The sequence below is a fragment of the Sceloporus occidentalis genome, unplaced genomic scaffold (genome assembly GCF_023333645.1).
Source record: "Sceloporus occidentalis isolate IW3139 unplaced genomic scaffold, rSceOcc1.0.p SCAF_102, whole genome shotgun sequence".
In the NCBI taxonomy this organism is placed as follows: Eukaryota; Metazoa; Chordata; class Lepidosauria; order Squamata; family Phrynosomatidae; genus Sceloporus; species Sceloporus occidentalis.
Window position 1 is genome coordinate 3,162,080 of NW_028317082.1, and position 20,417 is coordinate 3,182,496.

The 20,417-nt window shown below is 36.8% G+C and overlaps 8 non-coding genes across 8 annotated transcripts; all 8 read right to left on the minus strand.

Annotated features, from left to right (window-relative positions):
- Positions 1-591: 591 nt before the first annotated feature.
- Positions 592-701, minus strand: TRNAL-CAA (transfer RNA leucine (anticodon CAA)). Its single transcript has 2 exons — positions 664-701; positions 592-637 (listed from the first exon to the last, which is right to left on the minus strand). It is a non-coding gene; the product is annotated as a tRNA-Leu (tRNA).
- Positions 702-1,586: 885 nt separating this feature from the next.
- TRNAR-UCU (transfer RNA arginine (anticodon UCU)) lies at positions 1,587-1,673 on the minus strand. The gene is given in 2 exon segments: positions 1,587-1,622; positions 1,637-1,673. It is a non-coding gene; the product is annotated as a tRNA-Arg (tRNA).
- Positions 1,674-2,769: 1,096 nt separating this feature from the next.
- TRNAL-CAA (transfer RNA leucine (anticodon CAA)) lies at positions 2,770-2,880 on the minus strand. The gene is made up of 2 exons: positions 2,843-2,880; positions 2,770-2,815 (listed from the first exon to the last, which is right to left on the minus strand). It is a non-coding gene; the product is annotated as a tRNA-Leu (tRNA).
- Positions 2,881-3,782: 902 nt separating this feature from the next.
- On the minus strand, positions 3,783-3,870 carry TRNAR-UCU (transfer RNA arginine (anticodon UCU)). The gene is given in 2 exon segments: positions 3,783-3,818; positions 3,834-3,870. It is a non-coding gene; the product is annotated as a tRNA-Arg (tRNA).
- Positions 3,871-7,491: 3,621 nt separating this feature from the next.
- TRNAL-CAA (transfer RNA leucine (anticodon CAA)) lies at positions 7,492-7,601 on the minus strand. The gene is made up of 2 exons: positions 7,564-7,601; positions 7,492-7,537 (listed from the first exon to the last, which is right to left on the minus strand). It is a non-coding gene; the product is annotated as a tRNA-Leu (tRNA).
- An 884-nt stretch (positions 7,602-8,485) lies between these two features.
- TRNAR-UCU (transfer RNA arginine (anticodon UCU)) lies at positions 8,486-8,572 on the minus strand. The gene is given in 2 exon segments: positions 8,486-8,521; positions 8,536-8,572. It is a non-coding gene; the product is annotated as a tRNA-Arg (tRNA).
- Positions 8,573-9,668: 1,096 nt separating this feature from the next.
- TRNAL-CAA (transfer RNA leucine (anticodon CAA)) lies at positions 9,669-9,779 on the minus strand. Its single transcript has 2 exons — positions 9,742-9,779; positions 9,669-9,714 (listed from the first exon to the last, which is right to left on the minus strand). It is a non-coding gene; the product is annotated as a tRNA-Leu (tRNA).
- A 903-nt stretch (positions 9,780-10,682) lies between these two features.
- On the minus strand, positions 10,683-10,770 carry TRNAR-UCU (transfer RNA arginine (anticodon UCU)). Its single transcript is given in 2 exon segments — positions 10,683-10,718; positions 10,734-10,770. It is a non-coding gene; the product is annotated as a tRNA-Arg (tRNA).
- Positions 10,771-20,417: the final 9,647 nt, after the last annotated feature.

Consider the following 20,417-nt stretch of genomic DNA (forward strand, 5'->3'; position numbering starts at 1 on the left):
GATAATGGGTTGATAACATAATTGATAGCATGATTGATAGCATGATTGGTAAAGTTGAATTCATATAAAGGGATCAATTTTCTTACTCCTGTGTAGCTTGATTAAATTATAAAGTCTGTTTTCCAACATGATTAAGTTATAAAGTCTGTTTCCAACATGATTATAGTACTTTCAATATATTAGTATAAACATACATTTTTTCCCTTTTCCTTTTCTTTTTTCAATGGAAATATCCCTAGATCTGTTACCAAATTAGAATGTCCTCCACCATCATGATTGTAATATAGACAGGTTCCAAAAAATAATTCCAATCTTGATCCAAAAATAAATAAATAAATAATATTTAACAATTATAGCCGAGTCCTTCAATATGGAGCATCAATCGGTAGCTGCCACACCTCAGGATGTTCTCCCGGGGTTGCTGCAACCGAAGAACTTCCAAGGAAGCCGGGGGAAGAAACCGTACGCTAGCCACACGCTGAGAGTTCGCAGCAAGATCGTCAGGCATACCGGGGAGGCAGATCGCAGGACGCCATCACCTGAAGTTCAATGCACAAAAAAAACAAAGCTCAATGCACAAAAAAAGACGACTGTCAGAAGTGGGATTTGAACCCACACCTCCACATGGAGACCAGAAGACCCTCACAGAGAGAATATAGCATTCTTGAGTCTGGCACCTTAGACCACTCGGCCATCCTGACAAGCTACAGCGGCTACGAAAGAAGATTTTTTTTTTTACATGGTTTCAAGGCAACCTTTTGCCATTGCATTGGTTTAAAGTGGCTTCATTAGAGTCACAGGGTAAGCAGACTTGAGATCCTGCATGTGAAGGCTAAGATTTCACATGTGTTTTTTGATGTGCCATATGACCACCAAACTTATCGCCCTCTGGCCATGCAGGGTTCTTCTACGTATTGTGCGTTGCCAACACCTTTAATGAAATCAAAGTTGATTGCGATGTACTGTTTCAAACACTTAAAAGCAAACTTTAATTTTTTCTCCAACTATTGTTATGAAGACTTTGGCTCCAAGTGGCTCCATAAGAGTCACAGGGCACCCTTGATTTTCTGTTGTACATTTCCTTATCTTTTTGCAGAAAGAAATCTATGTGATCATCCTTTGTATAATGTGCCACAGGGCCCACTACTGAAACACATTTCACACTAGAGTAAAATCTGTCAATTGTATTACAGACATTTTTCAGAGACAATTTGTGGATATTGTAACCTAAAAACTAAACAAGCACATCAAATGCAGTCAACCACTGGAAAAAAACACGACTCTAGTGGGACTTGAACCCACAACCTTTGAATATTGGCATTATTTTCGCATCAAAACTTTAATCTTACAAACGGAGCGCTAAACTGCTTTCCACACTTGTGTTAGATCGTTCTATTGTTTCAGATTACCATAATTTCTCACAGACAAATTGTGGATATTTGGAAATAAAATTTATTCTTTCAATTAAAATCGGTCAGATTAAGATCTGTCAATAGTATTACAGAAATTTTTCAGAGACAATTTGTGGATATTGCAACTTATAACTAAACAAGAACATCAAATGCAGTCAACCACTGGAAAAACCACGACTCTGGTGGGCCTCGAACCCACAACCTTTGAATGCCTTGCCAAGTGCTAGAAGTCCAATGCGCTATCCATTGCGCCACAGAGCCTCGATATGTAGACAGAAAACGTCATGAATCCACCTATCTGACTCACGCATAATCCTTCGTACATAGATGTTTCAAATGCATTAGTCGTTTCTGTGTCCTATGTTTGTCTGCGTGTTCTTAATTAACATCAGTCAGAGGAAGGACAGTGGTCATAAAAAGCATATTGTGGCATGTGAAGTAAAGGAAATATAGTTATGTTTCTCTATGAGAAACGTATCCACACATTTTTTCGCAAGCTTTACATGCGGACCGCGTGGCCTAATGGATAAGGCGTCTGAATTCGGATCGGAAGATTGAGTGTTCGAGTCCCTTCGTGGTCGGAGTTGATGGAGGTTTGGCTCTGTTGTTCTTTAGAGTTCTTCCATATCAATGAATGTCAGGCAAGTGGAAACTAAGATTTCAACAGTTTATTTCCATGTTACGTGTCACCCAAGATCTTTAGTCCCTCTTGGTATGAAAGGCAGACATGTCAAAACTAAGATTTCAAGTGTTTTTTTCCAATGTGCCATATGATCACCGAATGTAACCCCATCTTGGCCTACACGGTACCTCTACGGATAGTGCGTTGTTGCGAGATTTGATTCAATCAAAGTTGTCTGCAATTTACTCTTTCAAAAACTTTGAGCAAACATTAATTCTTTTCCAACTATTGTTATGAAGACTTTGGCTCAAAGCGGCTCCATAAGAGTCACAGGCACCCTTGATTTTCTGTTGTACACTTCCTAATCTCTTTCCCCCAAGAAATCTATGTGACAGCTATTGGAAAGTATCTACACCTGGGTCGTTATTTTCACCTCTTTCGGTATGTCTTGTCTCCAAAGTGCGGAATAAGACTCTCGCGTTCCGTCCAGACCTCGTTGCTTAATTGGTAAGGTGTCTGACTTTGGATTGGAAGATTGCGGATTTGAGTTGTCTTGAGGTTGCTGGTGATTTAGATCCCCAGGTTACTGTTCTTTTGAGTCTAGAGATTGTACATTGCTGTCTTATGTTATGAAATCAATGTCTTCTGCAATGTACTCTTTCAACGCTTAAATTCAGTCTTGGATCTCAAAAAATTGTTGAATTAAACGAAGCTCAAAGCACAAAAAGAGATGACTGTCAGAAGTGGGATTTGAACCCACGCCTCTACACGGAGACCAGAAGATCCTCGCAGAGAGAAGATAGCATTACTTGAGTCTGGCCCCTTAGACCACTCGGCCATCCTGACAAGCTACTGCTGCTACGGAAGAAGATATTTTTTTTACATGGTTTCAAGGCAAGGGACTAGCTCTTAGGGGACCTTTTGCCACTGCATTGGTTTAAAGTGGCTTCATTAGAGTCACAGGGTAAGCAGACTTGAGATCCTGCATGTGAAGGCTAAGATTTCACATGTGTTTTTTGATGTGCCATATGACCACCAAACTTATCGCCCTCTGGGCATGCAGGGTTCTTCTACGTATTGTGCGTTGCCAACACCTTTAATGAAATCAAAGTTGATTGCGATGTACTGTTTCAAACACTTAAAGGCAAACTTTAATTCTTTCTCCAACTATTGTTATGAAGACTTTGGCTCCAAGTGGCTCCATAAGAGTCACAGGGCACCCTTGATTTTCTGTTGTACATTTCCTAATCTTTTTGCCCAAAGAAATCTATGTGATCATCTTTTGTATAATGTGCCACAGGGCCCACTACTGAAACACATTTCACACTAGAGTAAAATCTGTCAATTGTATTACAGACATTTTTCAGAGACAATTTGTGATATTGCAACCTAAAACTAAACAAGCACATCAAATGCGGTCAACCACTGGAAAAAAAACACCACTCTAGTGGGACTCGAACCCACAACCTTTGAATATTGGCATTATTTTGGCATCAAAACTTTAATCTTACAAACGGAGCGCTAAACTGCTTTCCACACTTGTGTTAGATAGTTCTATTGTTTCAGATTACCATAATTTCTCACAGACAAATTGTGGATATTTGGAAATACAATTTAATCTTTCAATTAAAATCTGTCAGATTAAGATCTGTCAATAGTATTACAGACATTTTTCTGAGACAATTTGTGGATATTGCAACTTATAACTAAACAAGAACATCAAATGCAGTCAACCACTGGAAAAACAATGACTCTGGTGGGACTCGAACCCACAACCTTTGAATGCTTTGCTCAAGTGCTAGAAGTCCAATGCGCTATCCATTGCGCCACAGAGCCTAGATATGTAGACAGAAAACGTCATGAATCCACCTATCTGACTCACGCATAATCCTTCGTACATAGATGTTAATATAGTTAATATAAGATCTATACGTGAAAAAGTCTTATGTCGACCCGAAAAAAAGGTATAATCTTTGTCTGCCGGTCTCAACGTCCTCCAAATGTCATAGAGTTTATATTTACCAAGAGTAATACTGAAAGCATTAGATAAATTAACTTGATTTCTGTTAGGAGTTCTACCTCGGGGACTGGGAGTGTCCAATACTGCATCAGGAGCACAATTAAAGTCCCCCATACACAAAAAGGTTCCCTGGGTATATTTCTGAATTTTTTGTAGTGTGCCATTTAAGAAATGGTTCTGTTTATAATTAGGTGCATATATATTCAAAATAGAAAATAATCTCTCGTCTAATTTACACACTATGAAAACATATCTAGCGTGAGAATCCTTCTGCTTATAGATCAACTCAACTTTAATTTTATTTGAGATTAGGATAGCTACACCTCGCTTTTTCCTGCTAGGTAACGATGAATGTTCAAGCACCATATATCTTTTATTGTTCAGTCTGTAGATATCTGCATTTTTCAAATGTGTTTCTTGGACGCAACATATGTCTATATGATGATTATTTATATAATTGAATAGCGAATATCTTTTATGAGGCAGATTTAAACCTTGAACATTCAACAAAATAATCTTAAATAGATCTTCCATGTTTCGGATGGTTATTATAACTAACATAAACCTGATAAGGCTTGACACCCTCACAATCCATACATCCTACATCCACACACAAATAACACAATTTACAAAAATTAATGGAAGCCCAAATACTATCCAAACATCGGAGAAAAAACCCAACATTCTCCCAGGACATAGTAACTCCACCTTGTTGAGGAGCTATACGGGAACTAATCTATATTGAGGAAAGAATAATAAATAGACCAAATGGGTGAGGGGGAAAAAAATAAACAAAAAAAAAAACGAAAAAAAAAAAAATAAACAAAAAAAAAAAAACTAGTGTATTTGGCAGTTAATCATATTAATCTTGTCTATGCCAAAATTAATCCTAAGTGATCAATAAAGATATCTTAGGGAAATAAGATCCCGTAAAAATATAAAAGATTTAAGTTATAAGTATAATTATGTGTTAAGTGGCATATATCGTGAAATTAGAAACACCATACTCCAAATGGTAAAATGCTTTATATCTAATTAAAAAAATTTTTAAAACTAAGTGTGGATTAAATTATATCATTATTGCATATGTACATACCCTTCAAATCCATTAATTCACCAATACCTGTAGTTTAATAATAGCACAAGTGAATATTCCTCCTACACTCCTTCAAAAACCATATAATATGAGATTACACCTATATAATTTTGTATAAATAACACACACTAAAAAAAAAAAAAAAAATCCCCCCCCAGAAGTCGCGCATCCGCGAGATTATTATTGCAAACCATGTACTACATTTCCTTTAAGCCAACTCCTAGCTTCATCAACCGTTGATAGCTTAACTGGTTGATGCTGAGCGGACATAATAAACAATTTTACTGGGAATCCCCACGAGTATCTAATATTTTGCTCTCTCAAAATCTTGGTCACTTCTTTAAATTCAAATCTCTTTTGTCTAGTAAATAGAGAGAGATCTTGAAAGAACATTAAGTTTTGAAATTTATCTACTTTCGGAACATATTTACTTGTTGCCAATAATATTTTGTATCGTATAAAGAAAGTTGAGAAGCGAATAATTATATCTCTGGGTTTTCCTTCAGCAAGATTCGTTGGTTTTAACGTTCTGTGTACACGTTCAATCATATCGTCTCTATCAACATCACGGATGCCCATATCTAAAAACAATTCTTTCAAATACGTTCTGATAGAGTCCTGCTTAATATCCTCCGAAATGCCATGTATCCTTAAGTTCTTCCTGCGTGTGCGATCCTCGGCGTCATTTAATTTTTGTTCCAGGTTTCTTATGATGTTCTCTTTATGGTTAAGGTCATCTTTAATTGATTTTAACTCTAATTCAAGAAACTCATTCTTTTGCATAATTAGATTGAAACATTCTTGCGTTTTTTTAAATTCACTTTTCCACTCCATGTTCACTTTCATGAGTTCATCTTTAAATGAGTTCAGCTGAGATTCCATACATAATTGCAAATATTCTTTGGTAATCATTTGAGTAGATTGTGCTGCAGGACTTAAAGAGTGTCTTCCAATTTCATCAATAGTGGAATCAGATAAGCACACAGATTCCTCCATTTTCCTATGAACCTGGGGTGAAAATAGCATAGAAATCTTTTTTTCTTTTTTTTGGTCTAGATCTCTTTTCTCTCTTTTTTTTGATTTTGGATCCTCTCTTTTTGACGCCATCGTGTCCTCTTTATTATTGTAAATATCGAAATAAACAAATAAAAAGATTATGACTATATTTTTTTTCTTTTTTTTTTTCTTTTTATTTTTTACTTTTTTTTCCCTCTCCTTTTCCTTATTTTTTTTTTTTTCTTTCTTTTTTTTTCTTCTTATAACCACAGTTCAAGTATTGAGTGATAATCAAAATTTTATAAATTCATTAGTGAAGTATGTGTCAAAATTCATTAGTGAAGTATGTGTCAAAATATGAATCAAAATATATGATCCCAAAATCAATAATTTATATATAGACCATGATCCACTAGTTGATTAGAATCACAGAGACAAATCAAATTTCACCTCCTTCCAAGCTTGATTAGATTAAGGTGTCCTATTCCAGCATAATTATAATAATTAATAATTTAAATTAGATTTCAACATGATTAGAAGACGCAAGCCGTATCACGTAGTGGAGATAAACTGGATCAGTTAATTCCATCCAAATCTGAATTCATGTGTATAGATAATGGGTTGATAACATAATTGATAGCATGATTGATAGCATGATTGGTAAAGTTGAATTCATATAAAGGGATCAATTTTCTTACTCCTGTGTAGCTTGATTAAATTATAAAGTCTGTTTTCCAACATGATTAAGTTATAAAGTCTGTTTCCAACATGATTATAGTACTTTCAATATATTAGTATAAACATACATTTTTTCCCTTTTCCTTTTCTTTTTTCAATGGAAATATCCCTAGATCTGTTACCAAATTAGAATGTCCTCCACCATCATGATTGTAATATAGACAGGTTCCAAAAAATAATTCCAATCTTGATCCAAAAATAAATAAATAAATAAATAAATAGAAAGTACTTTTGACGATTTCCAGGAACTCTGAAGATCCCACTCGGACACCTGCCACAGCTCCTCAGGATCAAAAATCTGTAGCGCGTTTCCCCGCCAAATATTAGATTTCTCTCGGTCTCATTCCAGCTTCCAGCATAACGGCAACATAGCCGAGTCCTTCAATATGGAGCATCAATCGGTAGCTGCCACACCTCAGGATGTTCTCCCGGGGTTGCTGCAACCGAAGAACTTCCAAGGAAGCCGGGGGAAGAAACCGTACGCTAGCCACACGCTGAGAGTTCGCAGCAAGATCGTCAGGCATACCGGGGAGGCAGATCGCAGGACGCCATCACCTGAAGTTCAATGCACAAAAAAAACAAAGCTCAATGCACAAAAAAAGACGACTGTCAGAAGTGGGATTTGAACCCACACCTCCACATGGAGACCAGAAGACCCTCACAGAGAGAATATAGCATTCTTGAGTCTGGCACCTTAGACCACTCGGCCATCCTGACAAGCTACAGCGGCTACGAAAGAAGATTTTTTTTTTACATGGTTTCAAGGCAACCTTTTGCCATTGCATTGGTTTAAAGTGGCTTCATTAGAGTCACAGGGTAAGCAGACTTGAGATCCTGCATGTGAAGGCTAAGATTTCACATGTGTTTTTTGATGTGCCATATGACCACCAAACTTATCGCCCTCTGGCCATGCAGGGTTCTTCTACGTATTGTGCGTTGCCAACACCTTTAATGAAATCAAAGTTGATTGCGATGTACTGTTTCAAACACTTAAAAGCAAACTTTAATTTTTTCTCCAACTATTGTTATGAAGACTTTGGCTCCAAGTGGCTCCATAAGAGTCACAGGGCACCCTTGATTTTCTGTTGTACATTTCCTTATCTTTTTGCAGAAAGAAATCTATGTGATCATCCTTTGTATAATGTGCCACAGGGCCCACTACTGAAACACATTTCACACTAGAGTAAAATCTGTCAATTGTATTACAGACATTTTTCAGAGACAATTTGTGGATATTGTAACCTAAAAACTAAACAAGCACATCAAATGCAGTCAACCACTGGAAAAAAACACGACTCTAGTGGGACTTGAACCCACAACCTTTGAATATTGGCATTATTTTCGCATCAAAACTTTAATCTTACAAACGGAGCGCTAAACTGCTTTCCACACTTGTGTTAGATCGTTCTATTGTTTCAGATTACCATAATTTCTCACAGACAAATTGTGGATATTTGGAAATACAATTTAATCTTTCAATTAAAATCTGTCAGATTAAGATCTGTCAATAGTATTACAGAAATTTTTCAGAGACAATTTGTGGATATTGCAACTTATAACTAAACAAGAACATCAAATGCAGTCAACCACTGGAAAAACCACGACTCTGGTGGGCCTCGAACCCACAACCTTTGAATGCCTTGCCAAGTGCTAGAAGTCCAATGCGCTATCCATTGCGCCACAGAGCCTCGATATGTAGACAGAAAACGTCATGAATCCACCTATCTGACTCACGCATAATCCTTCGTACATAGATGTTTCAAATGCATTAGTCGTTTCTGTGTCCTATGTTTGTCTGCGTGTTCTTAATTAACATCAGTCAGAGGAAGGACAGTGGTCATAAAAAGCATATTGTGGCATGTGAAGTAAAGGAAATATAGTTATGTTTCTCTATGAGAAACGTATCCACACATTTTTTCGCAAGCTTTACATGCGGACCGCGTGGCCTAATGGATAAGGCGTCTGAATTCGGATCGGAAGATTGAGTGTTCGAGTCCCTTCGTGGTCGGAGTTGATGGAGGTTTGGCTCTGTTGTTCTTTAGAGTTCTTCCATATCAATGAATGTCAGGCAAGTGGAAACTAAGATTTCAACAGTTTATTTCCATGTTACGTGTCACCCAAGATCTTTAGTCCCTCTTGGTATGAAAGGCAGACATGTCAAAACTAAGATTTCAAGTGTTTTTTTCCAATGTGCCATATGATCACCGAATGTAACCCCATCTTGGCCTACACGGTACCTCTACGGATAGTGCGTTGTTGCGAGATTTGATTCAATCAAAGTTGTCTGCAATTTACTCTTTCAAAAACTTTGAGCAAACATTAATTCTTTTCCAACTATTGTTATGAAGACTTTGGCTCAAAGCGGCTCCATAAGAGTCACAGGCACCCTTGATTTTCTGTTGTACACTTCCTAATCTCTTTCCCCCAAGAAATCTATGTGACAGCTATTGGAAAGTATCTACACCTGGGTCGTTATTTTCACCTCTTTCGGTATGTCTTGTCTCCAAAGTGCGGAATAAGACTCTCGCGTTCCGTCCAGACCTCGTTGCTTAATTGGTAAGGTGTCTGACTTTGGATTGGAAGATTGCGGATTTGAGTTGTCTTGAGGTTGCTGGTGATTTAGATCCCCAGGTTACTGTTCTTTTGAGTCTAGAGATTGTACATTGCTGTCTTATGTTATGAAATCAATGTCTTCTGCAATGTACTCTTTCAACGCTTAAATTCAGTCTTGGATCTCAAAAAATTGTTGAATTAAACGAAGCTCAAAGCACAAAAAGAGATGACTGTCAGAAGTGGGATTTGAACCCACACCTCTACACGGAGACCAGAAGATCCTCGCAGAGAGAAGATAGCATTACTTGAGTCTGGCCCCTTAGACCACTCGGCCATCCTGACAAGCTACTGCTGCTACGGAAGAAGATATTTTTTTTACATGGTTTCAAGGCAAGGGACTAGCTCTTAGGGGACCTTTTGCCACTGCATTGGTTTAAAGTGGCTTCATTAGAGTCACAGGGTAAGCAGACTTGAGATCCTGCATGTGAAGGCTAAGATTTCACATGTGTTTTTTGATGTGCCATATGACCACCAAACTTATCGCCCTCTGGGCATGCAGGGTTCTTCTACGTATTGTGCGTTGCCAACACCTTTAATGAAATCAAAGTTGATTGCGATGTACTGTTTCAAACACTTAAAGGCAAACTTTAATTCTTTCTCCAACTATTGTTATGAAGACTTTGGCTCCAAGTGGCTCCATAAGAGTCACAGGGCACCCTTGATTTTCTGTTGTACATTTCCTAATCTTTTTGCCCAAAGAAATCTATGTGATCATCTTTTGTATAATGTGCCACAGGGCCCACTACTGAAACACATTTCACACTAGAGTAAAATCTGTCAATTGTATTACAGACATTTTTCAGAGACAATTTGTGGATATTGCAACCTAAAACTAAACAAGCACATCAAATGCGGTCAACCACTGGAAAAAAAACACCACTCTAGTGGGACTCGAACCCACAACCTTTGAATATTGGCATTATTTTGGCATCAAAACTTTAATCTTACAAACGGAGCGCTAAACTGCTTTCCACACTTGTGTTAGATAGTTCTATTGTTTCAGATTACCATAATTTCTCACAGACAAATTGTGGATATTTGGAAATACAATTTAATCTTTCAATTAAAATCTGTCAGATTAAGATCTGTCAATAGTATTACAGACATTTTTCTGAGACAATTTGTGGATATTGCAACTTATAACTAAACAAGAACATCAAATGCAGTCAACCACTGGAAAAACAATGACTCTGGTGGGACTCGAACCCACAACCTTTAAATGCCTTGCTCAAGTGCTAGAAGTCCAATGCGCTATCCATTGCGCCACAGAGCCTAGATATGTAGACAGAAAACGTCATGAATCCACCTATCTGACTCACGCATAATCCTTCGTACATAGATGTTAATATAGTTAATATAAGATCTATACGTGAAAAAGTCTTATGTCGACCCGAAAAAAAGGTATAATCTTTGTCTGCCGGTCTCAACGTCCTCCAAATGTCATAGAGTTTATATTTACCAAGAGTAATACTGAAAGCATTAGATAAATTAACTTGATTTCTGTTAGGAGTTCTACCTCGGGGACTGGGAGTGTCCAATACTGCATCAGGAGCACAATTAAAGTCCCCCATACACAAAAAGGTTCCCTGGGTATATTTCTGAATTTTTTGTAGTGTGCCATTTAAGAAATGGTTCTGTTTATAATTAGGTGCATATATATTCAAAATAGAAAATAATCTCTCGTCTAATTTACACACTATGAAAACATATCTAGCGTGAGAATCCTTCTGCTTATAGATCAACTCAACTTTAATTTTATTTGAGATTAGGATAGCTACACCTCGCTTTTTCCTGCTAGGTAACGATGAATGTTCAAGCACCATATATCTTTTATTGTTCAGTCTGTAGATATCTGCATTTTTCAAATGTGTTTCTTGGACGCAACATATGTCTATATGATGATTATTTATATAATTGAATAGCGAATATCTTTTATGAGGCAGATTTAAACCTTGAACATTCAACAAAATAATCTTAAATAGATCTTCCATGTTTCGGATGGTTATTATAACTAACATAAACCTGATAAGGCTTGACACCCTCACAATCCATACATCCTACATCCACACACAAATAACACAATTTACAAAAATTAATGGAAGCCCAAATACTATCCAAACATCGGAGAAAAAACCCAACATTCTCCCAGGACATAGTAACTCCACCTTGTTGAGGAGCTATACGGGAACTAATCTATATTGAGGAAAGAATAATAAATAGACCAAATGGGTGAGGGGGAAAAAAATAAACAAAAAAAAAACGAAAAAAAAAAAAATAAACAAAAAAAAACAAACTAGTGTATTTGGCAGTTAATCATATTAATCTTGTCTATGCCAAAATTAATCCTAAATGATCAATAAAGATATCTTAGGGAAATAAGATCCCGTAAAAATATAAAAGATTTAAGTTATAAGTATAATTATGTGTTAAGTGGCATATATCGTGAAATTAGAAACACCATACTCCAAATGGTAAAATGCTTTATATCTAATTAAAAATTTTTTTAAAACTAAGTGTGGATTAAATTATATCATTATTGCATATGTACATACCCTTCAAATCCATTAATTCACCAATACCTGTAGTTTAATAATAGCACAAGTGAATATTCCTCCTACACTCCTTAAAAAACCATATAATATGAGATTACACCTATATAATTTTGTATAAATAACACACACTAAAAAAAAAAAAAAAAATCCCCCCCCAGAAGTCGCGCATCCGCGAGATTATTATTGCAAACCATGTACTACATTTCCTTTAAGCCAACTCCTAGCTTCATCAACCGTTGATAGCTTAACTGGTTGATGCTGAGCGGACATAATAAACAATTTTACTGGGAATCCCCACGAGTATCTAATATTTTGCTCTCTCAAAATCTTGGTCACTTCTTTAAATTCAAATCTCTTTTGTCTAGTAAATAGAGAGAGATCTTGAAAGAACATTAAGTTTTGAAATTTATCTACTTTCGGAACATATTTACTTGTTGCCAATAATATTTTGTATCGTATAAAGAAAGTTGAGAAGCGAATAATTATATCTCTGGGTTTTCCTTCAGCAAGATTCTTTGGTTTTAACGTTCTGTGTACACGTTCAATCATATCGTCTCTATCAACATCACGGATGCCCATATCTAAAAACAATTCTTTCAAATACGTTCTGATAGAGTCCTGCTTAATATCCTCCGAAATGCCATGTATCCTTAAGTTCTTCCTGCGTGTGCGATCCTCGGCGTCATTTAATTTTTGTTCCAGGTTTCTTATGATGTTCTCTTTATGGTTAAGGTCATCTTTAATTGATTTTAACTCTAATTCAAGAAACTCATTCTTTTGCATAATTAGATTGAAACATTCTTGCGTTTTTTTAAATTCACTTTTCCACTCCATGTTCACTTTCATGAGTTCATCTTTAAATGAGTTCAGCTGAGATTCCATACATAATTGCAAATATTCTTTGGTAATCATTTGAGTAGATTGTGCTGCAGGACTTAAAGAGTGTCTTCCAATTTCATCAATAGTGGAATCAGATAAGCACACAGATTCCTCCATTTTCCTATGAACCTGGGGTGAAAATAGCATAGAAATCTTTTTTTCTTTTTTTTGGTCTAGATCTCTTTTCTCTCTTTTTTTTTATTTTGGATCCTCTCTTTTTGACGCCATCGTGTCCTCTTTATTATTGTAAATATCGAAATAAACAAATAAAAAGATTATGACTATATTTTTTTTCTTTTTTTTTTTCTTTTTCTTTTTTACTTTTTTTTCCCTCTCCTTTTCCTTGTTTTTTTTTTCTTTCTTTCTTTTTTTTTCTTCTTATAACCACAGTTCAAGTATTGAGTGATAATCAAAATTTTATAAATTCATTAGTGAAGTATGTGTCAAAATTCATTAGTGAAGTATGTGTCAAAATATGAATCAAAATATATGATCCCAAAATCAATAATTTATATATAGACCATGATCCACTAGTTGATTAGAATCACAGAGACAAATCAAATTTCACCTCCTTCCAAGCTTGATTAGATTAAGGTGTCCTATTCCAGCATAATTATAATAATTAATAATTTAAATTAGATTTCAACATGATTAGAAGACGCAAGCCGTATCACGTAGTGGAGATAAACTGGATCAGTTAATTCCATCCAAATCTGAATTCATGTGTATAGATAATGGGTTGATAACATAATTGATAGCATGATTGATAGCATGATTGGTAAAGTTGAATTCATATAAAGGGATCAATTTTCTTACTCCTGTGTAGCTTGATTAAATTATAAAGTCTGTTTTCCAACATGATTAAGTTATAAAGTCTGTTTCCAACATGATTATAGTACTTTCAATATATTAGTATAATCATACATTTTTTCCCTTTTCCTTTTCTTTTTTCAATGGAAATATCCCTAGATCTGTTACCAAATTAGAATGTCCTCCACCATCATGATTGTAATATAGACAGGTTCCAAAAAATAATTCCAATCTTGATCCAAAAATAAATAAATAAATAAATAAATAAATAGAAAGTACTTTTGACGATTTCCAGGAACTCTGAAGATCCCACTCGGACACCTGCCACAGCTCCTCAGGATCAAAAATCTGTAGCGCGTTTCCCCGCCAAATATTAGATTTCTCTCGGTCTCATTCCAGCTTCCAGCATAACGGCAACATAGCCGAGTCCTTCAATATGGAGCATCAATCGGTAGCTGCCACACCTCAGGATGTTCTCCCGGGGTTGCTGCAACCGAAGAACTTCCAAGGAAGCCGGGGGAAGAAACCGTACGCTAGCCACACGCTGAGAGTTCGCAGCAAGATCGTCAGGCATACCGGGGAGGCAGATCGCAGGACGCCATCACCTGAAGTTCATCCCGCACGCTCCAACGCTCCACCCCGTGAGGGTCTCACGTCATCACACCACCGTCCAGTTTTTTTTTATCTTCTTTTTCCAACTATTGTTATGAAGACTTTGGCTCAAAGCGGCTCCATAAGAGTCACAGGCACCCTTGATTTTCTGTTGTACACTTCCTAATCTCTTTCCCCCAAGAAATCTATGTGACAGCTATTGGAAAGTATCTACACCTGGGTCGTTATTTTCACCTCTTTCGGTATGTCTTGTCTCCAAAGTGCGGAATAAGACTCTCGCGTTCCGTCCAGACCTCGTTGCTTAATTGGTAAGGTGTCTGACTTTGGATTGGAAGATTGCGGATTTGAGTTGTCTTGAGGTTGCTGGTGATTTAGATCCCCAGGTTACTGTTCTTTTGAGTCTAGAGATTGTACATTGCTGTCTTATGTTATGAAATCAATGTCTTCTGCAATGTACTCTTTCAACGCTTAAATTCAGTCTTGGATCTCAAAAAATTGTTGAATTAAATGAAGCTCAAAGCACAAAAGAAAGATGACTGTCAGAAGGGGGATTTGATCCCACGCCTCCACATGGAGACTAGAAGACCCTCGCAGAGAGAAGATAGCATTCTTGAGTCTGGAGCCTTAGACCACTCAGCCATCTTGACAAGCTACTGCTGTTAAGAAAGTAGATATTTTTTTACATGGTTTCAAGGCAAGGGACTAGCTCTTAGGGGACCTTTTGCCACTGCATTGGTTTAAAGTGGCTTCATTAGAGTCACAGGGTAAGCAGACTTGAGATCCTGCATGTGAAGGCTAAGATTTCACATGTGTTTTTTGATGTGCCATATGACCACCAAACTTATCGCCCTCTGGGCATGCAGGGTTCTTCTACGTATTGTGCGTTGCCAACACCTTTAATGAAATCAAAGTTGATTGCGATGTACTGTTTCAAACACTTAAAAGCAAACTTTAATTCTTTCTCCAACTATTGTTATGAAGACTTTGGCTCCAAGTGGCTCCATAAGAGTCACAGGGCACCCTTGATTTTCTGTTGTACATTTCCTAATCTTTTTGCCCAAAGAAATCTATGTGATCATCCTTTGTATAATGTGCCACAGGGCCCACTACTGAAACACATTTCACACTAGAGTAAAATCTGTAAATTGTATTACAGACATTTTTCAGAGACAATTTGTGGATATTGCAACCTAAAACTAAACAAGTACATCAAATGCAGTCAACCACTGGAAAAAAAACACCACTCTAGTGGGACTCGAACCCACAACCTTTGAATATTGGCATTATTTTCGCATCAAAACTTTAATCTTACAAACGGAGCGCTAAACTGCTTTCCATACTTGTGTTAGATAGTTCTATTGTTTCAGATTACCATAATTTCTCACAGACAAATTGTGGATATTTGGAAATACAATTTAATCTTTCAATTAAAATCTGTCATTTTAAGATCTGTCAATAGTATTACAGAAATTTTTCAGAGGCAATTTGTGGATATTGCAACTTATAACTAAACAAGAACATCAAATGCAGTCAACCACTGGAAAAACCACAACTCTGGTGGGACTCAAACCCACAACCTTTGAATGCCTTGTCAAGTGCTAGAAGTCTAATGCACTCTCCATTGCGCCACAGAGCCTAGATATGGACGCGGAAAACGTCATGAAACCACCTATCTGACTCACGCATAGTCCTTCGTACATAGATGTTTCAAATGCATTAGTCGTTTCTGTGTCCTATGTTTGTCTGCGTGTTCTTATTTAACATCAGTCAGGATAAGAGTGATGACGTAGTCACGTAACTACGTACGTTTGAGGCGTGGTGATGGGCCGGCGGATGGTGAAGGGGCAGCATGGCTAGCGCGGAAGTACCGTAATCCCAAACGCCGACCGCTGACCGCCGACCGCCGACCGCCGACCGCCGAATGTTAAACGCCGAGCACCGAGCACCGAGCATTAAGCACCGACCGCACGCAGTGACCAGTGCTGAGCCCTGAGCTCGGGACGGCTTCAGACGACGGTGCCTTTTCTTCTCCTCCTTGATGGGGGGTGGAATGGAGACAGAGTGCTGAGTTTTGGATGTGGAGCGGTGGGGATTGCCTGGACTCCGGATGACGAACCTTTGTTTTTTGGGTTCCTGACGGTTTCCTGACGGTTTCCTGACGGCGGTGCTTCATCTGTTGTTTTTGGTTTTTTTTGTTTCCTACGTTTTGGCAACCAATTGCGGCGTGAGTGTTAGAAGCTGGACGCGGATGCTAAGCGTGGCAGAGTGCCAATAAAGCTCCAATAAAGTTGGAAGCGGTAACCGTGAGTTTCCTGGCTACTGGCTATTACACTCTTGATATCTCGAAATGAAATTACTAAAACCTGAATTAGCTGGACGCGGATACTAAGCGTGGCAGAGTGCCAATAAAGCTCCAATAAAGTCGGAAGCGGTAACCGTGAGTTTCCTGGCTACTGGCTATTACACTCTTGATATCTCTAAATTAAATTACTAAAACTTGAATTAAACCAACAAGAAATACATGAAACATACGAACTGTGTATATATGTATAAATATATATATATATAAATACTCCCTTTTTTTTTTTTTTTTTTTGGAAATAACATCCTATATTGCTATTGAAGATTATACCTTTCATTTTTTGAAATCTGATGTGTATGGATTTGCATATAATTTGCACTAATTCGCCTTAAATAGATTCTGGTTTAAAGGCGTAAAGATTTTTAAAGGTCTCTTCTCTATAGATAAAAGCGGGCAACGATAATGCCTCCAAAAGGTGACAAAACTGGCAAGGGTGATAAAGAGGAAAAATCTAAAATGTCTGTGAAAACAAAGAAACCTCCTCCAATTAGTGCCTACTACTCTCCTAAAAGTCAAACGGATACTTCTGTCTTATCATCTAAATCGTCTCCAGATCGACTAAGTGAGATTAGTATAACCAACCCGCCAGATTATATTACAAAGACCAATTTGATGATGGCACTAGATTCTTTATATATTAAAATTAAAGCTGATTTGGACCATAATCTTAAAGAATATAAGGAAGAAATGACCCATATGAAGGTCACTTTAGCTGCTCAATCAAAAGAAATTACTATGCTACATTTGAAAATCAAACAGCTTCAATCTCAAAATGAAGTATTAAAAGCAGATTTAACAAGACAAGATCTTAAACTTGCAGACCTAGAAGACAGGTCACGCAGACAAAATCTTAAAATTCGTGGGATATCTGAAGATGTGATCGAACTGGAACCGTACTTGATGGAACTACTTTCAACATATATAGACTGTCCAAAATACGGTCCGATATTAATTGAAAGAGCCCATAGACTTCCGCTGCCTCCTAATTGGACACAAACAAATACACCTAGAGATGTTATTATCTGTTTTGCCAACTCCAGAATCAAAGAAGATCTAGTTAAAGAAATGAGAAGGAACCCTACTAAAATTGCAAAATTTGCATCCCTAACTACATATCTCGATCTTTCACGTGCAACCAGAATACACAGAAAAAAATATTTTGATATTACTACTGTCGCTCGTGTATCACTAGAGGAACTCACCGCAGGAGTTATTCTGCCCAGAAAACTGCTGAATAGGGAGAAGCCCCAACAGTGGTAATCCAGGATTTAGATGATCCCAACAGTGAGACACTCTCCGTGAACACAGGTAGCAGGTAAGTACTGAGTATGGCAAACAGGTACAGGTGAGGGTGTCAGACAAGCCGGGTCGGTACACAGGAGCAGGTTAGCAGACAAGCCGGGTCGGTACACAGGAGCAGGTTAGCAGACAAGCCGGGTCGGTACACAGGAGCAGGTTAGCAGACAAGCCGGGTCAGTACACGGGAGCAGGTTAGCAGACAAGCCGGGTCGGTACACAGGAGCAGGTTAGCAGATAGGGCAGCAGGTAAGGGAACCCCTCTGGGAACTCCTGCATAGACGGGCAGCCTTAGATCTGCTCGTCGAGGAGTTCCCGGATCCGACCCTCCTTCTCCCATGTCGGTGGTCGGTCTGTTCGCCGCCGGCACGGAGAGAACGTGTATGTCCCTCGGGTGCCCGTGCGCCGCGAGCGGTAGTCCCCTCGCCGACCACGGGTCCGGAGGGAGAAGTATCGGGTCCCCGTGATCTGCGAGCAGACCCCCGCCCGCGGCTAACAGGACCCGAGGACGTGACTGTGACAACTACCTGTTTACGGCAAAATAATATTATTTATTCCTGGGGTTTCCCCACAAAATTGCGAATTAATTATCAAGGCAAAATCTATATTTGCAATGATCCTACACAAGCAAAGGACAATTTACTGAAATGGAATCTTACCATATAAGACTCTCTAATCTATAGAAGAAAATTTATGTTGTTTTTTATTTATTTTTTTTATTTTACATTTGTTTGTTTTTTTTTGTTGTTTTTTTTTTATGATATAAAGTATACGATATTACCATATTATTACCTAAAATACTATTCTAATTGGGAAATATTATGATTGGTTTATTCATTGAGTTGGCAATGTACTGGTTGGAAATGATGTGTTATGTGTTATAATTTTAGTCCAGTCACTAAGCTGGCAACGTATTGGTTGGATACGATATAAATGATATAAATGGTTGATAACAATATAAAAGATATAATAGATTACTTAGAATATAGATTATCACAAATTCTTTTTTTTTTTTTTTTTTTCTCTTAAAAATATTAGATAAAATTATGGGACTCACAGAGACTCACAGAGATATATAAGTATTGTTAATCTTTAGATAAGATATCTTCACAAAGTTAGAATTGAGATATTAGGATAGGAAAATTTAAAAGACACTAATATATACTCATGACACATTATATATATGGGTGAATAGTAATAGATTTATTAGAATAAATCACTTGAGAAGAAGGAGACTTCTATTATAGCTATTAACATAAATTTCCTTTCTGATATATATATTGACAAAAACCTATGATCATATACTAATATAGGTATATTTATATATATATATATGTATATATTTTTTTTTTCATTTTTTTTTTTATTTTTTTTTTTTTTTAATTACAATATTAGATAAAATTATGGAACTCACAGAGATTCACAGAGATATATGAGTATTGTTAGTCTTTGGATAAGATACTTTCCCAAACTAGAATTGAGATATTAGGATAAGAAAATTTAAAAGACACTAATATATACTCACGACACATTAGATATATGGGTGAATAGTAATAGATTTATTAGAATAAATCACTTGAGAAGAAGGAGACTTCTATTATAGCTATTAATATAAATTTCCTTTCTGATACATATATTGACAAAAACCTATGATCATATACTAATATGGGTATATTTATATATATATATGTATATTATTTCCCCTCCTTTTTTTATTTTTTTTTTTTTTCAGGATTAATGATATAAGATATAAGATATTATCACAAGCTATCACCTAAAATACCATCTCAAATGGGAAATATCATGATTGGCTATACTATCATGGTACTGGTTGGAAATGATATATTTTGTGTTATAATCTTGGTCTGGTTATTGAGTTGGTATGTACTGGTTGGAAATGATATATTACTGAGATGGCAATGTATTGACTTGAAATAATATAAATGGTTAATAACAATATAAAAGATGTAGATTATCACATTATTATAAATTATTTTATTTTTTTTGCTTTGCGTAATTTCATTAAATATGATATTTGGATAGATAGATATAGTTTATACTATTTTTATGGAAATAAGAGATGATTGTGCTCCTTACCTTCGTTGGCCTTAAAACACGTCCTCATTCCTTGCTGGTTCAAGGAATTTCTTCACACTAATGGCGGAAATAATGTTTTTCCTGCATAGTGTGTTGGGTTTGATTGTTTTTTTTGTTTATGAATGTTGTTGTCAGGTGTTTTCTAGTTGGAGATTGAGGGATAGGGAGCAGTGCTGGTGGAGGAGGGGAAAACAAATATTCCATGTCCCTTAAATTGATGACAATTAATGCACAGGGTTTAAATTCTCCATATAAGAGATCTTATTTGTATGACACATTAATGAAAGAGGGGATAGATATTGCATTTATTCA